The sequence below is a fragment of the Lactuca serriola genome, chromosome 3, assembly GCF_051521515.1.
Source record: "Lactuca serriola cultivar US96UC23 chromosome 3, Lser_US96UC23_V15, whole genome shotgun sequence".
Classification (NCBI taxonomy): domain Eukaryota; kingdom Viridiplantae; phylum Streptophyta; class Magnoliopsida; order Asterales; family Asteraceae; genus Lactuca; species Lactuca serriola.
Window position 1 is genome coordinate 142,166,706 of NC_136410.1, and position 21,989 is coordinate 142,188,694.

Below are 21,989 nucleotides of genomic sequence, written 5' to 3' on the forward strand. Positions count from 1 at the left end.
TTTAGAGGATTTTGAAAAATAGTGACTCGATTCATCCGAACTTGAGAAGTTAGGACTTTGAGAACATTGACCAAATTCAAAATTTCCAATTGGTAATTCATGATTAATTGGCTCAATGGTCACAGAACTCTTGACTTCGATCAGTGGAGTAGTGCTTTGGACTACCGCAAAGTAAGTCTTGGGGAATACTTCTTTGGGACAATTGATATTAGGTAATGGGACATATTGCGGTATGTGACTGCAGTCAGAGATACTGCGGTCAGACTGTAAGGATGGGAAGTGTAAAGAGACTTCAGGACTTTCAATAACAATTTCCTCATCAACTACGGATGATGTCTGAGAATCTGTGTTGTTGACATGAGTAGAAGATTCAGGGAGAATCTCTTCTATAACACAATTATTACTTAGATCATTCAGTTTCCAAAGTGGGCTTGGATATCCTCAGGAAATGTTTTGTCATTGACTGAAAATAAGAAGTTGCGGTCTGGTGGGACATAGGGATGTTCCGGTGTGAACCGAGGTGATGAGTCCGTCGCGTTTGGGTAACCATTGGACCAACCCCAGTTAAAAGTGTTATCAACATTCCCATTATTAACAAGATTCTCAATGGCCTCAGTTTCATTAAACAACTTTTTAATTAAAAGATTTAAACGTAGAATTTCATTTTGTGCTAGATCTCTTTGATTTAAGGCTATTTCTAATTGAGTTTCACCAAACATTCTAGCATCTTTTTCTAACATTAATTCCTTCTCTAACATTGCCAGTTTGAGTCTCTTATTGTCCAAACGTCCTCTAACATGGAACATCTCCTGCAAAGCGATGTTCTTCTCATCTAGGGCTTTATTGTAGTCTGTAAGGACGGCAACACAAGTGTCATTGAGAGTGTCTATGAAAGGTTGACAATCATGCATGTTGTAATTTAAAGTTTGAATCATGAGTTTTACCTGTTCCACAATGCTGAGAGTTCCATATTTAGCCATATAGCAATGGTTCTTCTTTAGATTGGTTGAGTCATCTTCATCAGCAGTTGCCACCATACAGATCTTGCCTTTCCCTTTGCTAAGGATATCTTCATCTTCGTCTCCTGATGACCACACTTGATGATTCCTCTTCACTTGAGCAACGTAGGCCTTTCCTTTTTCTTTATCTTCCAGTTCTTGAGCCATTCGAAGATAGAAGGCTCTATCTTTTACTACGTTTGCCTTGCAATCTTTGGCAAAATGGTTTTCCTTATTGCATTTGTGACATATTATGACATCACTGTTGTCTTCTATAGGGGTACCGGAGTCAGTTGATTGGGACTGTGGTGGTACTTATTTGGACTGAGTCTGCTGAGACTGCGGTGGAGGGAGAGGGTTCTTGGTGGGACGAAAGTTATTGTTTTGAAAGTTACGGTTGAAAGGTGGTCGATTGAATTGTTGGTTTTTGCGAAATGTAGGTGGTAAGCGATTGAATTTATGACTGATAAGAGCAATGGCATTCTGAAACTCTTTTTCATCGTCATATTATGAGTCAGCTTCATATGACTGCGATGGAGAGTCATACGAGGTGGGATAGGTTTGAGTGTGAGGTGATTGGGCTACTAATGCGAGTGGTCCTCCGAAGTCTGAGCAGTCCTTGAGTATAGTGGACTCTTGAGCTTGCAATTCTCCATAAAGCTTGTAGAGAGATAAGGAGTGAATCTTCCTGTCACCTTGTACAATCATTTTGGCTGTTGTCTAGTATCTTCCTAAGCCATTAAGAAACTGCAGATTTGTTTCATGATTACTGCGGATGGTACCCGCATTGGACAGTTTTGTGACAATCAAGGTGAACCTTTTAAAAGAGTCTTCCAAACTTTCTCCGGAGTGGGCTTTGAAGTTATTGAATTCGTTGAGTCCTGTAGTGAGCTTCTTGTCTTGAGCCTGCTCTGAACCTTCGTACAAGTTTTTGAGGACATCCCAAATCTCCTTTTCTGATTTTCAATTTATGATGATGTCAAAGTTGTCAGGAGCAATTCCACAAGAGATTTCATAAAAGGCAATAGCATCACTTTCCATTTTGTCTAGATCATCTTTTGTGGGACGATTCAAAGCTAGTTGACCTCCTCCAAGACTTGATGTGGCTCCATCAGTTTGAACAGAGGTAAGGACTGGAACGTGGGATCCTTCTTCTATAGATATCTAGACATCTCTACCAAGTTGTCTGAGATACCGCTCCATCCTTTGAGACCAGTGGTGATACTCATTTGCAACCAGTATTGGGGCTCGATTGGAACCACCAACACTGTTGGAAACATTCAGTGATAATGACTGTGCCATTTGAACTTTTTGTTTAGAGATAAGCTACAGTGGTATATAGGGCTCTTTGAAAAATCAGAGTTCTGATTTTCAAAAAGCAACCACTCTGGCTCTGATACCAATTGTTGAGAGAAAAACTTTGAGAAACACTTGAACAAAATTGCTAGAACAAGTATATAGCGGAATAGTTAATCTCGAAGGATCTGTTAGCTCAACAATAATATTAATTGTTAGAAGTTAGTAAGTTAGATGCGAAAAGTAAGGTAATGTAAATGACAGCAATTGTTATATCAAGAATACACGTAAGTTGATTCATAACTTGGAATGCATTCAAACCAAAGTTAGTAAGTGAGATCAAACTTAGTGAATAAGTCACAAGGACTTGCTCTGAAGAGAGATTATAATATGATATGTTTGAGTAAGAAGTGGAGAGTGAAGAGTGATAGAATGATAAATTTAGAATTTGTATTAAGATGAAATGCATAAGTTATCAGTGAACAGGAGATGTAAGCATTACAGAAGAATACGTCTCTATTTATAGAGACATAGAACTACACTAGATTACAACTCTATAAGCAACCATATAAGGCATATAGGATAATAGAGTGTATTACATAAAAGACAAACAAAAGAATCTAGCTAATGACTGCGGTAGCTGACTCCGGGTGCTGATGTGGTTGCGGTAGAGAGATGGTTGCGGTAGCTTAGTTCAAGAGGGTCACTTTCATGATTCAACACCTAGAATGATCAATTAAGCCTCATTTCTCGTTCCTTTTTTGGTTGTGGGCTTAGGGTAGACTCATCATTAGAAAATCTATGTGATGCCCTTGTGTATATAACTTGCATGCATAATGCAACCGATATTGTTGATTGAGATTCTTTATATGGTAGAGGCGGTCAGATTAAGAATTCATTGGAGAGCCTAGGTCATACCATAGCAAATTTTGTATGATGAATTGCATATGATTGGTATACAGATTTACTATGGTGACTTATAGGAATCAGGACAACTCTTAAGGAGGGTATAAATAGGTGTGGAAGTTAGTATTGGGCCCGTACTACTGGAAGCACAATATTCATACTCGATAAAAGGACGAACATAAGGATTCTAAGGAGAGCTGTACAGTGGGAGTTCCCTCGAGTTTTATGTTGATCATTTATATGTTGGTATTTCAGTTTGAGTATGGTGGTGATCACTCGAGGATGAGGTTCTGGCTCTGGTTCTGGTTCTGGTTCTGGCTCGGGAACAAAACTGATTTATAAGAGGCTATGCGAGTTCATTGCGGTCAATGTCACTTGCGGTATCGTGGATGCTAATCCTCTGATGTTTGTGATGGGTTTTGAGCATTACAACATTCCTATGGTGCACATACAACCCTAATTGCTTTGGATCTATGTTTTTCTCAAGTTATACATGCAAATTAATTTTCCAAAGCAAGAACCCTAATCTAGCATACATGAAAACTAAAATCTAACCGTATTAGGGTTTAGAAGAATACCTTTCTTGTTGATTGCTTGATCTTAATCTTCAAGAGCTTAGTGCCTTAAGTTCTTTACCTCTAAGGGAGTCACAAACACCACTTAAAAATGGATGAGCAAGAGAGAGAGAGAGAAAGAGAGAGAGAGAGAGATGGAGGCTAGAGAATTCAGCCAGGGTTTCTTCTAGGGAATCAAGTGGCCGATTTCAAGAGCCTTGGGGTTCCTTTTATAGTTGAGGCTGTTAGGGTTTTCAATAGGAAACCCTAATTCCCTTGCTTAGGCCCTAAGTAATGCACAAACTCCCACATGATAGGCCTTGGATGAAAACTCTATGGGCTTCCCATAGATTTTCGTCCACCCCTTATCAATAGGGTCCATTAGCCCAAACAACAACTATTACTAATTTACATAATCAGTCCCCGTTCTTTGAATCAGTGTCTTTTGATCACTAAATTAATTCCAGATTATTTTTTAATCAATACTAATTAAATAATATGATTTCTCAATTAATATATTATTCTTATAATATATTAATAAATCATTAATTAGTCTCTTACTCCAAAACTCATCCTATCAACTTGCTATGGTGAAGGCAACCTAAAAATACCATGCTACTATCGAGTCAAGTACATATCAATTATAGTTATGGGATTAGACACCCAATCTAACTGTCTCCCACTTGGATAAGTCTAATAACTATAACTGCAAGTATGACTTCAAAATCCGATTAACAATCGTAGCTCTCAAAAGTTGTTGTCGAACTTTGTCCTAGTCAATGACGCATCCTTTAGATAAGGGATCATATAATCCTCCGTTATTCAAGATATCGTGTGGACAAATACATGGAACATAATCATTCTCAGTGTCCAACAATTTGTTTCGCGACTTCTGATTTGTTTGACATAGAACTTAATTGAACACATCAATGGAGTCCTGACCGGGCCTGGCACATAAGTCAATACAAATCATTGAGGGGCCCGATATATCGCTTTTACCCTCCTAAAATAAAAGGAACATATAAACTTTGACTTATATGCTTGTACTATTTACTCATCAAATCGTACATAACAACACATTTTATAACATTAAGTAACTGATGCATTTATGCATTATCAATGCACAACCGACTTGTAAACAACAACTCATATATCTCGGTTTAAAGATTATACGATCTTATTGTCTCACAATCACTCTTGATAAATTCCATGAAGTGATTCAAATGAGTGTGGGTCTAATCCAATACTCAGTTGCATCTTTCAACCAAAGCTTAATGGTTTCTTCTGGAAATGTTGGAATAGATCTCAGAGTAAAAAATTTGTACATTTGAGTAATGACATTGTAGCAAGCGTTTACTATTTCTAAGCACTTAGGCAATCTACAAACCAATTCATGACAGTCTAACCTTATAAATTACTCCCAAAGCATGATTAACTGTGGATAATTTGAACAATATAATTATTCTGGAAGTAAAACATGCAAAATGAAAAAAATAGTAAACAATTGACACAAGATAGTAAACTTTACTTATAAATAAATCTCCATTACTTAATTATCAATGTCAATTACATTTATTTATTTCAAGTTCCTAAACATCTATCTAATCACTAAAACAAATATCATCCTTCATACCAATGTTCCTCGCATGTTGTAAGGGCTTAACCCTACTCAAACCCTTTGTGAGAGGATCTGCTGGGTTCTCCTCTTACGAACCCTCTTGACTACGAGGAGTCCTTCTTCTACCCAATGTCTGATGAAGTGGTATTTTCTGTCGATGTGTCTGGATCTACCATGATCCCTTGGTTCCTTAGTTAAGGCAACCGCTCCTTCGACATCACATAAAATCTCCATAGGCTCCTTTATGGCTGGTACAACTCCACGGCCTCTAATGAAGTTCTTCAACCATGTTGCCCCCTTCAATGCTTCGATCGCTGCTATGTACTCTGATTCGCACGTTGAGTCAGCCAAGGTCTCGTTCATGGAAATTTTCCAAGTAAGTACTCCTCCATTTAGGGTAAATACCCAGCCCGACTAAGAGCATAAATTATCTCTGTCGGTTTGAAAGTTGGTATCACTGTACCCTATCACTCTCAATTCATCACTCCCACCAAGTGTAAGGACCCAGTCCTTAGTCCTTTGTAGGTACATGAGAATGTTCTTAACTGTAGTACAATGAGGTCTACCCGGGTTCCCTTGATATCATCTAACCATGCTCAATGCAAAAGCCACATCATGGCGAGTACATGTCATAGCGTACATGATTGAGCCAACGGCGGAAGCATATGGAACTCGACTCATTTCCTCTATGCCGACATCGGTACTCGGACTCTGAGTCTTACACAGCCTGGTATTGCTTTGGATTGGCAGTTCCCCCTTTTTTGGAATTCTCCATGCTAAAATGTTTCAGCACCTTGTCCAAGTTAGTACTTTAACCATGTCCTATTAGTCTCCTACTTTTATTTCTCAAAATCCTTATCCCCAAAATATAAGCAGCTTCTCCTAGATCCTTCATAGTGAAACACTTCCCAAGCCAGGACTTAACCTCCTGTAAGGTCGGGATGTCATTTCCTATGAGCAGTATGTCATAAACATACAAACCTAGAAAGCTAACTATACTCCCACTAGCCTTGACATACACACAAGACTCATCCTCGCTTCTCGAAAACCCAAACTCTTTGAATTTCTCATCGAAACAAAGATTCCATTTGTGAGACGCTTGCTTTAATCCATAGATGGATTTCTAAAGCTTGCACACTCTATTAGGATATTTTGTTGGATTAGTGTCTAAGTCCATAACTATTTTGGTATGTACTTGACCCGATGGTGCATGGTCCTTTTGGGTTGCCTTCACCAAAGCAACTTGATTGGAGAAATGAATAAAGAGAGAGAGGATAATATGATTTATTAATATGTTATAAGAATAATATATTAAAGGAGAAATCATATTTGTTTAATTAATATTGGTCAATAATTAATTAAGAATTAGTTTTGTGATCAAATGTAATTAATTAAACTAGAGGGGCTTATTTGTAATTATGTGATAGTTACAAAATAAGGTAAGGATTATCTTTTATATATGGTGGACGAATTTAAGGTTGGAAAGCCTTAGAATTCGAGTATGATAAGGATTCAAGGATTATCTTATTGGTTGCTTAATGGATAATCAACTAGATAAGGATAATGACTGAAACCCTATCTCTACACCTATATAAACAACCCCAAGGTCATGAATTCGTGTATCCCTTCCCAAGAGGTCCCAAATACGAATTCTAACCTCCCTCCTCTCTCCATATACCTTCTCCACTTGCTTATGGTGTTTGTAAGCCATTAGAGGAGTGACACTTGTGACTCTCTGCTTTCCAAGGTCAATTCAAGGAGGAATTGGATTGTTATTGCTATATAACAATCAAGGTAAGTTCTTAAACCTATTTACATGTGAATTCTAATTTCCATATGCTAGAATTAGGGTTTATAGTCTTGGATTCAAAGTATGTACAATAGAGAAACCTAGATCCAAGCTTTAGGGTTTGTATGAGCACATAGGATGTCTTATGCCCAAAACCCATCAGTGGTATCAGAGCCTTGACTGGTTTCTATTGTATTGATGCTTGATATGTTTAAAAAATTCGATTTTTGGTGTTCTGCTTGATGGACTCGGCGAGTCCCACTGTGGACTCGGCGAGTTGCCCCTACTCGGCGAGTTCCAGAGGGTGACTCGGCGAGTCGGTGCGTCAGACAGTGCTTATCTCGGGATTTCTTGCTGTTTTTGCATTGGGATAATTACCTTATCATCTTAGATTAATATTAATCCGATTATATGATATATTTGACTATAATTTTAATCTAATTGAAGATATTTATCAATTAATAAGATAATTGTTTCCTTATAAGATAATTGATTAATTATTTTAAGTAAATTGATAAATTGTTTTGCAAGAAATCATCAAATATGGATAATTATGTGATTAAATGTTAATTTAAATTATTTGTTATTTGATCCTTGTTGTTGTGAAAAGTTTCATATTTGGCCCTTTAGGTTTTATAGTTTAAATTTGAACCCCAAAAGTTTTGTTGTTTTGAAATTTAAATAGTTGAAACCCTAATGTTTTGAAAAAGGTTTCAAAACTTGCCCTCAAGTTTTGGAATTTAAATTTTGATTAAATATCCCAAATGTGTTGAAATGTTTCAAAACTTGCCCTCAAGTTTTGGAATTTAAAAGCTGATTAAAAGTTTAATTAGGAATGTTAAATTCTAAAACTCAAGTATAGTTTTGAAAAAGTTCAAATCACACCCTTATGGTTTTATTAACTAATTAAGGTGTTTAATTAAAGAGGTTTAATAAATCCATAAAAGTTAAGGTTTACAATTAAAGGTATAATTGTTAAATTAAACCACCTAATATTTTAAAAGTGTAAAATACACCCTATACTATATATAACATTAAAAGTCTAACATTATATATATGAGTAAAAGTCAGTCTTACCGTTAGTAGGCCTCATTCACGAAGCTGGTCTATAAGGGGTGTTTAAGGAAATTGCCTATAAAATGGCGATTGAATGGGTATCCACTCTTACCCACCGCACTCTTGACTAGTGGAGGGTCGTTAGCCGAACGGGTAGGATAGGACGAAACCTTCCATTATAAGTATAATGAATTATAAAAGTAACTAAATGTTTTCAAAAATTCCCAATCTTAGTTACTTAGGCAAAAGTGAATTGATGCAATTCCATGAAATTACACTTTGTGCCCTTGCGAAGACGTTAGTGGAGCGTGTGTGGTTAACCGGCACACTAAATGGGTCTAAGCAAAGGTAGCAAAGGGTGACTCAATGTTTATCATAGTTCGGTGGAGCGTGTGTGGTTTACCGGCACATCGAATAGGCGACTGTAACATGTGAGGGCACCGTGTAAATTTGCATGGTTATTCACACCCGCTTTGTGATCCTCGGCATCCCAGTCACAAACAAGAGGGGCATATCGAGATTTAAACATGCCATTGAAAGTTCAATGTATCTCAAAGGATCTAGGAGTTTTCATAGATTTAAAACTTAAATTCTTTTTCCGTTTTTCGTGGTGGAAATTAGTGAATCGTCATTCACTTACCTTCAAATATTCTGCAATTAGGGTTACGGCATCCCTCTCCCGAGTTGTAGAATATTGTGTTGGGTCCTAGCCTTGGAATTTCATTTGGGTGATTTACCAAGGACTCAATCAATCAACTAACTTGAATTCGTTTTCTCCCATTTTGTAGATGTCAAAGTTCGACAACTATGGTATTCCCAAATCCCGTGGAACAAGCATTCCACATGAAGATGATATTCCACGATTCGATCGAGGATCAAGAAATCATGCTTCACTTCCTCCTCCTCCTCCAATTATTCTCCCTAACCCACAAGATTGTAAAATTGAAAGGTTCAATATCACTCAAGCCCTTTTGGCAAGTAAACATAAAGAAGGAAAGTCGGTGTGTGCACACGTCCTAGGGATGAAGTCGCGCATTGATAAACTAAGAATGATGGGATCCGTTGTTAGTGAAGAGATGGCTGTTGATTGGGTTCTTCAGTCACTTCCCAACTCATATAGTGAGTTCGTAAGAGAGTACTATATGACGAACCACAACGTGACCCTTATAGATCTCACCTATATGCTTATTGCTGCCGAATCAGCAATGGTTTGGCGCAATAGAAAAGCAAAGTTGATTGGTGAATCTGCCTTCAAGACCTCTATGGATATAGACAATGGCAATGAAAGACATGAAATGATCGAAAAGTTTGATCATAAGAGAAAGGCGATGTCTGAAGTAGTTCCATGTGTTATTCCAAAAGAGTCAATTTGTTTTATTGCCAAGAGAAGGGGCATTGGAGACGAAGTTGCCCTAATTACCTAAGAGATCTAAGAGATGGGAGAGTCAAAGGTATGACTGCGCTTTAGGTAAAAATCCACTATCTAACTCCATTAAGTTCCTATTCATTGATTCTTAATACATGATGTAATAAGATTGCATTTGAATGTTTTGTAGGGTCGGTAAAAAGAAAGGAAGTTTGATAAGAGAAAGCAAGATGAATCTAATCACAAGAGATGGATCTCGATCGCATGGAATTGAAGATTAGATTTTGAGCTTAGAAAGTTATGATAGGGTTGTTAGAAATTTTCTTCTGTACATAGTTTTCAATGGATTTTGCATTGTAAGGACAAATTTTTTCCGCTGCTTTTATAAATAAAATAAATTTTGTTTGACTTATTTGTTTATTTCCTTACAATGAAATCGTTATGAAAAATTGATGTTCGAATATTTCTACAACGAATGGATATGATTCTTGGTTATGGAAATGTCAAGAATTTGCCAAATAGGGAGAGTTTCTCATCGCCCAAGTTTCAATTGGACAGAAATTTGGAATCATGCAACTTGGTTGCACGATGAATGAGAAATTTCATATTTGGAAATTAGACCAATTCGTTGACAAAGTGTCAAGTGAAGGACTAGAAGATCGAGTACACAAAGTTGCGTGTTGATCAAGTCAACCATAAGAGTAACAATGATGTTCGTCATGATTTACTAAAGGTTTAGTAAATATGATTATACTTACAAGATTAAGTGTAATTTTGAATTGATTAAAGGGTTTAGATCAATAGCAGTACGAATAACAAGAATCAAGTAGGCAGAGAGATAAAAGTTTCTCCATTCTAAGAAGAAGGGAGAGTAGCTTTTATGCTTTATGATAGGTCTTAATGATTAAGAACCATATCTCAATTGATCCTCTAAGTGAGTCTTAGTACAATTGAATGTCCGAGAAGAGGAATCAAGAATTGAAGAAATGGTTAAATCAAAAAGTCAATCATACTTCGTTCCAAAAACAAGTCTTAAAGTTAAGATTGTGGCATTGAGTGAAAAGGTATTAAGAAGGTTTGTAACTTTCATTAAATGTGGAAAGTTGTGATGTCTTGGATAAGACAAAGACCAACTAGGACCAATTTATGAAGTGTTTTGATAAAAGCTACACTAACTCTTGAATATTTGTTTGTCAAGAAATGTTTTGACAAGAGAATCTTATATGTCAAGGAGTCAGTGGGAGTCTTAATGGTCTTGAATAGTTTCAAGAACAAATCAAATAAACCTTACCAATCATCACTAGCACACGAGTTGAGGTTGACAACCTATCGTATTGACATTATTTTGATTATGTGCTGTTCCAATTGAGTTAATGAGTTCTATGAGTTCTCATCTTGAATGCATAAAAGGCAAGGCACCTTAATCAATGAAAGGTACATTGATAAGAAAGGGTGAGATGCTTAACTACTTGGAAGACGTGGTGGGCAGCTGTGCTACCATGAAGCAAAAAAAAAAAAAAAATCAAGATTAAGAAAGTTCGATCCATATGAGTTTAAATTTGTCGTAAACTTTGATAGGAACAAATACACATTTTAAATCTAAGTGTCATAAGATTTCCTCCTTCATGAAAATGATTGTGAGGAAATGCTTTCACTAAGACAGATTTTAAGAAGATAGTGATTGTAAAATTGCATTCTCGAATTCAATTATGGTTACGGCATCCCTTTCCATAATTTGAATTGTGAGGTTTGGCAATTAGTCTTAATTGTTTAGACACACATATGAACTATCGAAGACAAAGGTGTATAAAGAATCCTTGATAAAAGATTATCAAAGCACTAAGTATTAGAAACATGAACTTAAGAAATTCAATAAGCATTGTTTTCTGAAAGTTAAGATGTTTATGAATACATGTCGAAGCTAGTGGGAGCATAAGTGTTATGTTTTATAATAATCATCATGATAGTGGGAGCATAAATGTTATGATTGTATGATTATTAAGGAAAGTATTGCAAGGTTAGCAATATTAATTATAGAAAACAAGAGTCATACTTTGCAAAGTTGTAAGAGTTGAAAGGTTGTTTTACTATAATTAAGGGAGAGAATATTATGCTTCATTTCAAATCTAAAGGATTAGGTTGAGAAATGTTAATAAATTTAGTCAAAGGTACATAGTGTGTTCTTAAAATTTCGATTATGATTACGGCATCCCTTTTCACAATTCGAATTTTGAGAACATAGCAAATAAAACATTATGCGTCGTGTCCCATACGCTTCGGGTATAGGATCGATTGCAAATGCTTTAATGTTTGACCATTCTAAATTTTCCAAATGTCGAGCGCATTTAGAGGGAAAAGGGACTAGAATTGGTTTTGACTAAAATAAGTAAACAACTATCAAAGGACAATCCAAGTTCGTCGAGGATTGGTCGCTTGTGAGTAGTTGGAAGTATAGTATTGGAAAATATGGAAATGTTTCCATATTGGATGGACCATATCGACATCATTATGTATAGATAAGATTCTATTAAGAATGGGTTGTCATATGGAACATATGGAAGTGTGTCCATATTGGGAATTGAATATTGAGAAATCTATGACTAGATTAGAAACTTCTATGCAAAAGGATGTTCAAAGAAAGTACTTTGAGTGAGAGACATCACATCTATGGAATTGTCTTGTAACAATCTCCGATAGAAGACTCTGTAATATCATTGGCAATAGTCTTTGTCACTTTGGTGCAGTGACATTACAAAAGAGATCATTGCATAAAATGTTAGAATCTAGCATATTTTATAAGTAGCAAGAATTTGATATTCTTTAACTTATGAAAAACGGATTTGGAGTTGTGAAATGAGAAGGATTGGAAATGTGTTCAATGTGATCTATTTCACAAAGTAAGAACCATAGGTAAACATTGTGTGCATGCTAGGAGCATGAGACAAGTGTTGGAATTCAAGTAAGAAGTTGATTACCCGAAACGACAAATAATGAGTAATCAATATGGTGATAAATAAAAGGTGTTTTATTTATGCTCAAAGGGTTGAGGCCATATGGGATTAGTATTATTCTTGTGTTTCACATTTGCATGTTTTGACTTCCAGAATAATTGAGTTTATTAAGAATAATCGAATTATTCAAACGGGCCACAGTCGTTCATATGTTGGAAGTAGATATGAATGAAGACTGTCGTGAATTGGTGTGTGGATTGTCTAGAAAAGTATTAGACATAAGCAAATGTTTGCTACAACGTTCATGAGTGCTTATGAATATGATTTGAGCATTGGATTAAACCCACGCTCACTTGGATCACTCCATGGATTGTATCACGAGTGATTGGTGAGACGATAACATCTTATATTCTTGAAACCGAGATGTGTGAGTTGTATCTTGCGAATCGGTTGCACATTGATAATATGTAAACGCACCAGTAACTTGGTGTTATAAAACATATTGTTGTGTGTAATTCGGTGGGTGAGTGCAAGCAAGCATTGTATCAAAGTTTATCCGTTCCTTTTATTCAAAGTAGAATAAAAGCGATATCTTTGGGCCCCTCGATGGTTTAGTGATGACAAACGTAAATGCTCGGCCGGGCTAGGGCTAATTTGATTTGTTCAATTAGTCTGTCGTCATAAATCGGAAATCGAGATATAGTACAAAGAGAATGATTAGAAATCATATCTCATATGATATCTAGAATGGAGGAATATATGATCCCTTATCTAAGGACACGCGTATTTGATATGATCAGAGTTGACAGCGGCTTTGGAAAGCTACGGTTGCAGATCGGGATCCGAAGTCATATGCAGAATAGTTGTTAGACTTATCCAAGTGGGAGACTGTTGGATTAGTGTCTAAGTCCATAACTATTTTGGTATGTACTTGACCCGATGGTGCATGGTCCTTTTGGGTTGCCTTCACCAAAGCAACTTGATTGGAGAAATGAATAAAGAGAGAGAGGATAATATGATTTATTAATATGTTATAAGAATAATATATTAAAGGAGAAATCATATTTGTTTAATTAATATTGGTCAATAATTAATTAAGAATTAGTTTTGTGATCAAATGTAATTAATTAAACTAGAGGGGCTTATTTGTAATTATGTGATAGTTACAAAATAAGGTAAGGATTATCTTTTATATATGGTGGACGAATTTAAGGTTGGAAAGCCTTAGAATTCGAGTATGATAAGGATTCAAGGATTATCTTATTGGTTGCTTAATGGATAATCAACTAGATAAGGATAATGACTGAAACCCTATCTCTACACCTATATAAACAACCCCAAGGTCATGAATTCGTGTATCCCTTCCCAAGAGGTCCCAAATACGAATTCTAACCTCCCTCCTCTCTCCATATACCTTCTCCACTTGCTTATGGTGTTTGTAAGCCATTAGAGGAGTGACACTTGTGACTCTCTGCTTTCCAAGGTCAATTCAAGGAGGAATTGGATTGTTATTGCTATATAACAATCAAGGTAAGTTCTTAAACCTATTTACATGTGAATTCTAATTTCCATATGCTAGAATTAGGGTTTATAGTCTTGGATTCAAAGTATGTACAATAGAGAAACCTAGATCCAAGCTTTAGGGTTTGTATGAGCACATAGGATGTCTTATGCCCAAAACCCATCATATTTAGCATCCAGAAAACCCTCTGGCTGACACATGTAAACATCTTCAGCCAGCTTCCCACTAAGGAAAGCGGTTTTGACATCCATCTGCTAAATTTCATCATCATGAAATGTAGCGATAGCTAACATAACCCTAATAGACTTGATCTTGGCTATTGGTGAGAAGGTCTCATCATAGCTAACCCCCGAGGTTTGAGTAAAGCCCTTCGCAACTAGTCGTGCCTTGAATGTATGCACCTTCCCATCCATGTCGGTCTTCTTCTTGAATATCCATTGGCACCCGACCGTCTTACGACCCGGTACGTTGTCAACCAAGTTCCAAACTTGATTGTCATACATGGACTGAATCTCGTTGTCCATTGCCTCTTTCCATTTTGTAGAATCGGGGCCTGCCATGGCTTCCTTGTAGTTGTTAGGTTCATCCAAATTTATCAGTGTACTATCACTGATAAACGTATCACCTTTAGAAGCTATATGGAAACCATACAACACAGGTGGAACACTAACTCTAACGGAACGTCTTAGAGGTAAGGACTCGTCAACTGGTTCAACAGGAATCTCTTCCTCAGGTTGAGTGTTAGTGTTAGAGTATCCTTCACCGCTTGATTCTTGAAGCTCTTCAATATCAGTTTCCCTCCCACTATCCTTTTGTCATATGAGTTATCTTTCGCGGAAAACCCCTCTCCTTGCTACCAAGACCACGTTGTTACTAGGTCTGTAGAAAAGATATATAAAAGACTTCTGTAGGTAGCCGATGTAAATACACCGCTGACTGTGAGATTCATGCTTGTCGTAAGTCTCCCGTCTTAAGAAAGCCTCGCAACCCCAAACCTTGATATGCGCCAACGAGGGAACCTTCCCTGTCCACATCTCGTGAGGTGTTTTGGCAACCTTCTTAGTTGGGACTATATTAAGGATATGGGTGGCAGTCTCTAAGGCATACCACCCAAAATCAGATACGTAATGAAGCTCGACTCATCATGGAACGAACCATGTCCAAAAAGGTTCGATTGCGCCTCTTAGCTACACCATTGAGCCGCGGTGTCCTAGGTGGCGTTAATTGTGAAACAATTCACATTCCTTAAGATAGTTGTGGAACTCGATACTAAGATACTCACCACCCCTATCGGATCTAAGCATCTTTATCTTTCGGTCCGATTGATTCTCTACTTCTTGTTTAAACTCTTTGAACTTTACAAAGGTTTCCGACTTGTTCTTGGTTAAGTAGATATACCCATATTTGCTATAATCGCCGGTAAAAGTCACATAGAAGCAGTTAGCATCCCATGTGGTGGATCTGAAGGGCCCACACACAGCTGTGTGTATGAGATCCAACAATCCCTCACCTCTTTCACAAGTACCAGTGAAAGGTGATTTAGTCATCTTCCCAAGGAAAAAGATTCGCACGTGTCATATGACGTTAGGTCAAATAACTCCAAGACTCCATCCTTTTGGAGTTGGCCTATGTGCTTCTTGTTGACATGTCCAAGACGACAATGCCACAAGCATTCCTTGTCTAAACCATTAGACGAATCGATTTGCTAAGTTTTCTACAACCATCACCGTTTCATATACACCATTACATGGCAATGCTTCAAAATATAAAGTACCATTATAAAAAGCATTAATAGAACCAATTTCAAGAACGTTTTATAAAACTTTTTGACTCCCGAATTTGGAGTATCCTACTTTCATACAATTCACAGGGTTCAACAAGCAATCGATATTTCACGATCAAGGGTGTAATACTCCTTGGAGTAGCAGTCCATATTTATCGTATTAACAATCGAAATATGGTCAAAAGAAAAATTCTCTATTTGATAGGGCTTCTTCCTATCCCTATATAAGCCGCAACTATAGTTGCAAAAATAAGAGCTTGAATACCACTTGTAAATAACCCAAGGAACATGAAAGGGATAGGAACCACTGAAGGTACTAAAGAAACAAGAACAAAAACTACTAATTCATCGACTAATATATTTCCAAAAAGTCGAAAACAAAGTGATAGGGGCTTTGTGAAATCTTCTTAGATTTTAATAGGTAAAAGAATTGGAGTTGGCTGAATATATTTACCGAAATAAGCTAATCCTTTTTTTCTAAGACCCGCATAGAAACATGCCACTAATGTGAGTAATGCCAAAACAACAGTAGTATTTATATCATCCATGGGGGCGGCTAACTCCCCATGAGGTAATTGTATGATTTTCCAAGGTAAAAGGGCACCTGACCAATTAGAAAAATAAATAAATAGAAACATAGTTCCAATAAAAGGAACCCAAGGAACATATTCTTCTCCAATTTGAGTTTTACTCACATCTCGAATAAATTCAAGGACATATTCGAAGAAATTATGACCACTGTTCGGAATGGTTTGTGGGTTCCGAACGGCTAGAGTGGCTAAAGCTAATAAGATAGCAATTACAACCCAAGAAGTAATAACTAGTTGGACGTGGACTTTGAAACCCCCGATTTTCCAATAAAAATGTTGGCCTATTTCCACAATGGATGTATCGTATAAACCATGCCCGTAACTCTTCCTCAGCCAGGATGGGGAAGAATAGCAGAGCAAGTACAAATATTAGTAGCATAACAAAAAAGTGTTCCTCATCATTACTATGTTTGCTCGCGGCAATTGTAGCCTCTCGGGAGAATCGATGACTGCATATTTGATGCACTGCTAGTATTAGTACATATGAGAATTATTAATTGGATAGTTGTAAATAGCCCCAGGGCTATGGATCAAAGGAGTATCCTGGGCCTACACTGAGGTGTTGACGGTGATCTTCAAATCTTCTCAAGTAGGATTTGAACCTACGACCATTCGGTTAATAACCGACCGCTCTACGACTGAGCTACTAAGGAACAATGGGAGATTTGATCTCATAGAGTTCCATTCCCGTTCTCAGTCGTTACTCTTCAGTTTTCTGTTGAGGTCTATCATGTAGAGGTACTCAAATTGGATCAATGATCGATTTCTAGGTTTCGCCGTAAACCAATTTGGTTACTTCCAATTACATAAATCAACAGTTCAAGCCGCACTCAAATGTAGGGCATTTCCCATTTTTATAGGAACTTCTGTATCAGAAACAATGGTATCTTCAATTATAGCCCATTAAATGAAAATCTAAAACCTTCTCTGTATAAACCATGAAAAGAAATAATATTCCTCGTCATCTCTGATGAGTAGCAATAATCATTTAACTCGAATGAGGGAGTAGCATAACCGACTTTACCTTTGGATCCATTTAAAGAGGATCCAACATGGGACTTTCCTTTGTGGTGCTTAGAGGGAGCTTTCCTCTTCTTCCATTTTCCATGTCCTATAGCAAGGACAGGGGCAACAACAGTAGGGGTGGACTCGACAACTTTGCCTTTAAGTCCACTTTCAGCAGCTCTCAACAAACCTTGAAGTTTGCTTAAGGTGACTTCCTCCTTATTTATATGATAAGTCATGTTGAACTGATCATAACAAGGAGGTAAAGAGTGAAGAATAATATCAATCGCCAACTCTTCGTCAAAGTTGACATTTAACTTAAGCAACCGATCCACATACCGTTGCATCCTTTGCAAGTGGCTCATGATGGACTCTCCATCTTTCATCTTGGTTGTTATCAGCGAGGCGACAATCTCGTACCTTTCCTGACGCACACTTTGATGGTACTTTTCCATCAAATCTTGGCACATGTCATAAGGCCAATAGTCCTCGTAGAACCGCTGCAGCTCAGGAGTCAAAGTGGCCACCATGATACACAACACCTATGTCGTGTTTTTTCATGAGCACTATACTCAACTATTTGTTTAGAAAAATCATTGGTTTCATCTATCTCTTTGAGTTCTTTGTCGAGGACGCATTCTTTCTCCTCGTATCACAAGGCCATACGAATGTTCTGAATCCAATCATTGAAATTGGATCCATCAAAGGTGACCCTGCCACAAATGTTTAATAGAGAAAAAGAGCTTGAGGAATTGGAGTTCGAGCCAGAAGCGTTGTTTGAGCCAGACATCTGAAAAAGAAAAAGGAACAAATTTTTGATTATATAAAGAATCCTTAATATAACACCCAAATGAAATATTAAGGCTAGGACGCAACACAATAATTTACAATTCGGAAGAGGGATGCCATAATCTAATTTCAAATTATTTGAAGGTAGGTAAATGACGATTTACCAATTCCACCACGAAAAACGAAATGAAGAACAAGGTTTTAAATGAAATGAAATTCCTAGATTCTTTTGAGATTTATTGAACTTGTCAATGGCATGTTTAATCTCGGTTATTCCCTTCAAGTTTGTGACTGGGATACCGATGATCACAAACAAGGTGTGAATAACCATGCAAATTATCTTGACACTCTCAATGTCATTTACCACCTAATCAATGTGCCGGTTAACCACACACGCTCCATTGATCTATGGTAATTCTCGAGCTACCCTTTGCCATCCTTTTTAGTCCAAGTTAGTGTGTCGGCTAACCGCACACGCTCCACTAACGACTTGGCAAGGTGCAAAGTGCAATTTCATGGAATAACATCATTTCCACATTTTTCCTAAAGTAACTAAGATTGCGAATTTATAAAAGCATTTAGTTACTTTATCATATTCATTATACTTATTAATAAGCAATTAATGTCTTATCCCACTCGTTCGGATAACGACCCTCTACTAATCAAGAGTTCCGTCGTTAAGAGTGGATACCCAATGGCCATTATTTTACAGGTCGCTTCCTTAAACACCCCTACACCCCTTATAGACCAGCTTCGTGAATGAGGCCTATTAACGGTAAGACAGACTCATCTTATACATACATATATATATATATATATATATATATATATATATATATATATATATATATATATATATATATATATCTTTTAATGTTATAATAGTATATGGGCTGTATTTTAAACTTTTAAAACACTAGGGTTTTAGATTTTAATATTTCCAACTTAAAACTTTTAATCAAGTTTTAAATTCCAAAACTTAAGGGCAACTTTTGAAACTTTAGATCAAATTTTAAATAATTAAACATATCACATAATTTGAATATTATCTTAAAATTTGACCATTCTCGTTCAGTTAGAAGAGGATATTAATTACCATAATATAAAATTCATTTTTAAACATTTAAAACAATTTAAGGTAATGATCCTTATCTAATTTAGGCTTGAAATCCGAAAAATTTGCCAACTGACGAACCAACTCGTCGAGTCAGGGCATGGAGTCGTCAAGTTGGTCCAACTCGTCGAGCCCATCTTTGGACTCGTCGAGTTCATCAGGCAGTGAACAAAAAATGATTTTGTTTTTGCTTTCGAAAAACACAATAGCATCAAATATAGCAGAAAAGCACCCTAAGCTCTGATACCACTGATGGGTTTTGAGCATTACAACATTCCTATCGTGCACATACAACCCTAATTGCTTTGGATATAGGGTTTTCTCAAGTTATACATGCAAATTAATTTTCCAAAGCAAGAACCCTAATTTAGCATACATGAAAACCGAAATCTAATCATATTCGGGTTTAGAAGAATACCTTTCTTGTTGATTGCTTGATCTTGAACTTCAAGAGCCTCATGCCTCAAGTGCCACACCTCTAATAGAGTCACAAATACCACTTAACAATGGATGAACAAGAGAGAGAGAGAGAGATGGAGGCTAGAGAATTTGGCCAGGTTTTCTTCTAGGGAATCAAGTGTCCGATTTCAGGAGCCTTGGGGTTCCTTTTATAGTTGAGGTTGCTAGGGTTTTCAACTAGACACCCAAATTCCCTTGCTTAGGCCCTAAGCATTCCATAGACCCCCACATGATAGGCCTTGGACGAAAACTCTATGGGCTTCCCATAGATTTTCACCCACCACTTATCAATAGGGTCCATTAGCCCAAACTACAACTATTAATGATTTACATAATCAGTCCCCATTCTTTTAATCAGTCTCTTTTGATCACTTAATTAATTTCAAATTACTTTCTGATAAAAAATAATTAAATAATATGATTTCTCAATCAAAATATTATTCTTATAATATATTAATAAATCATTAATTAATCTGTTACTCCAAAACTCATCCTATCAAATTGCTATGGTGAAGGTAACCCAAAAGGACCATGCTAGTATCGGGTCAAGTACATACCAATTATAGTTATGAGCTTAGACACCTAATCCAACAGTTTGGTACCATCAAGGAGGGGATTATGGAGCTTATGGATGAATGGAATAGGGCCTTACGAGTTGAGATTGTTGTGGGCTAGTTTAGCGCACAAACTCCCTCATTTCAGTAGTTCAAGGCTTTTGGAGCACCAATGTTCTTCGAGTCTAAGGACCCCTTCGCTAGCCGATGCTGGATCGCTGACATGGAGAATGATATGCGGACAAGTTTTTTCCCGGAGAGGGCAAAAGTAGGGTTTGCATCCTGCCCGCTGAGGGATTGAGCACGTGATTAGTGGGATGAGGTCGGATGAGTCATGCTGACTACAACGGTGGAAGCCATGACTTGGGAGGAGTTTTTTTACAAGGTTCCAGAGGGAGTTTTCACTACAGATCAAGGTGCAGTAGTTGGCAAGGGAGTTTCAGGACCTTCGCTAGACTATTGAGGCTGTGGCAGAGATCATGCCAAGTTCCGGGAGAGGGCTCTTTTAGTCTTGTAGTACGTCGTAGATGAGGAAATGAAGAAGACCATATATCATGATATGTTGAAGGATGACATTAGGAAGTTTATGAGATTTTCGGAGTGCAAGACCCTGAATGATATGATTAAGAGGACCCGTGAGCGGGAGATTGAGCTAGAGCTTCGAACGAGGCACAATCTGGAGCAGGTGTAGACTGTCGTGGACCAGGCTAAGATACCCAAGACTTCCGATTCACATTCTAGGGGCCAGAAGGGCCGAGGTCTCTACAACAAGTATGACAAGCAGCACAGTGGGGCATAGCGATCAGTGGGTTTGGTTTGTTACAGATGCGGTCAGTCTGGTCATATGAGCAGGGATTGCCCCCAGAGTGCATTTATTTGTTTTCTATGCAACCATACATGCCATAAAAAGGCCAATTATACAAGGTTTTCAAGAGGGGCAGTGGCAGCGCATGCACCAGTCACCTTGTGGATTACTGATGGCCACCAGGGCAAGGTAGTGACACCTCTGGTGAAGAGCAGGACATTTCAGTTGACTACCGATGAGGCTCGAGTAGCACTGCATGTGGTTACCGATATGTAATTTCATTTTAACTTTATTGGTTTTTGTATTTATTCTTATATTATATCTGATCATGTAGAAGGCTTTCTTAGTCAGTGGTATGATTGATTATGCCTTGTTTGATTCGGGTGATACCCGATCCTTTGTGTCTCTTTCGCTCAACAACAAGTTTAGTGATTCACCTAGGCTTCTAGCTTATCCATTGGAGGTCGATATTGCCATTTATCGTTTCGCCTATTCTTTGAGGTTTCAACATAGGTGTGTCCTAAACCAGTGCAGTGAGAAGTACTCTATTGATTTGGTTCCGATTCCTCTGCAAGAGTCAAAGGTTATTATTGGGATAGACTAGTTGGGTCCCAATGGGTACATGATTGATTGTTAGAGCTAACTGGTGAGAGTTCGAACCCCATGAGGGGGAGAATTGGTTATTCATGGAGAGGGAGCTTCACATGGAACGACTCTTTGTTCTTCTGTGAGGGCCATGAGATATCTTCGACATGTTTGTTCTGGTTTTCTGGCTTATGTGGCGGATACTTGGGTTAGGGGCACGATGACGTTGAGTGAGGTGTCCAATATTTG

At 37.4% G+C, this 21,989-nt stretch overlaps 1 non-coding gene and 1 pseudogene across 1 annotated transcript; both read right to left on the reverse strand.

Moving 5' to 3' along the window:
- Window positions 1–16,033: 16,033 nt before the first annotated feature.
- On the reverse strand, window positions 16,034–17,964 carry LOC145095754 (ATP synthase subunit a, chloroplastic pseudogene; annotated as a pseudogene).
- Window positions 17,011–17,082, reverse strand: TRNAN-AUU (transfer RNA asparagine (anticodon AUU)). Its single transcript has one exon. It is a non-coding gene; the product is annotated as a tRNA-Asn (tRNA).
- Window positions 17,965–21,989: the final 4,025 nt, after the last annotated feature.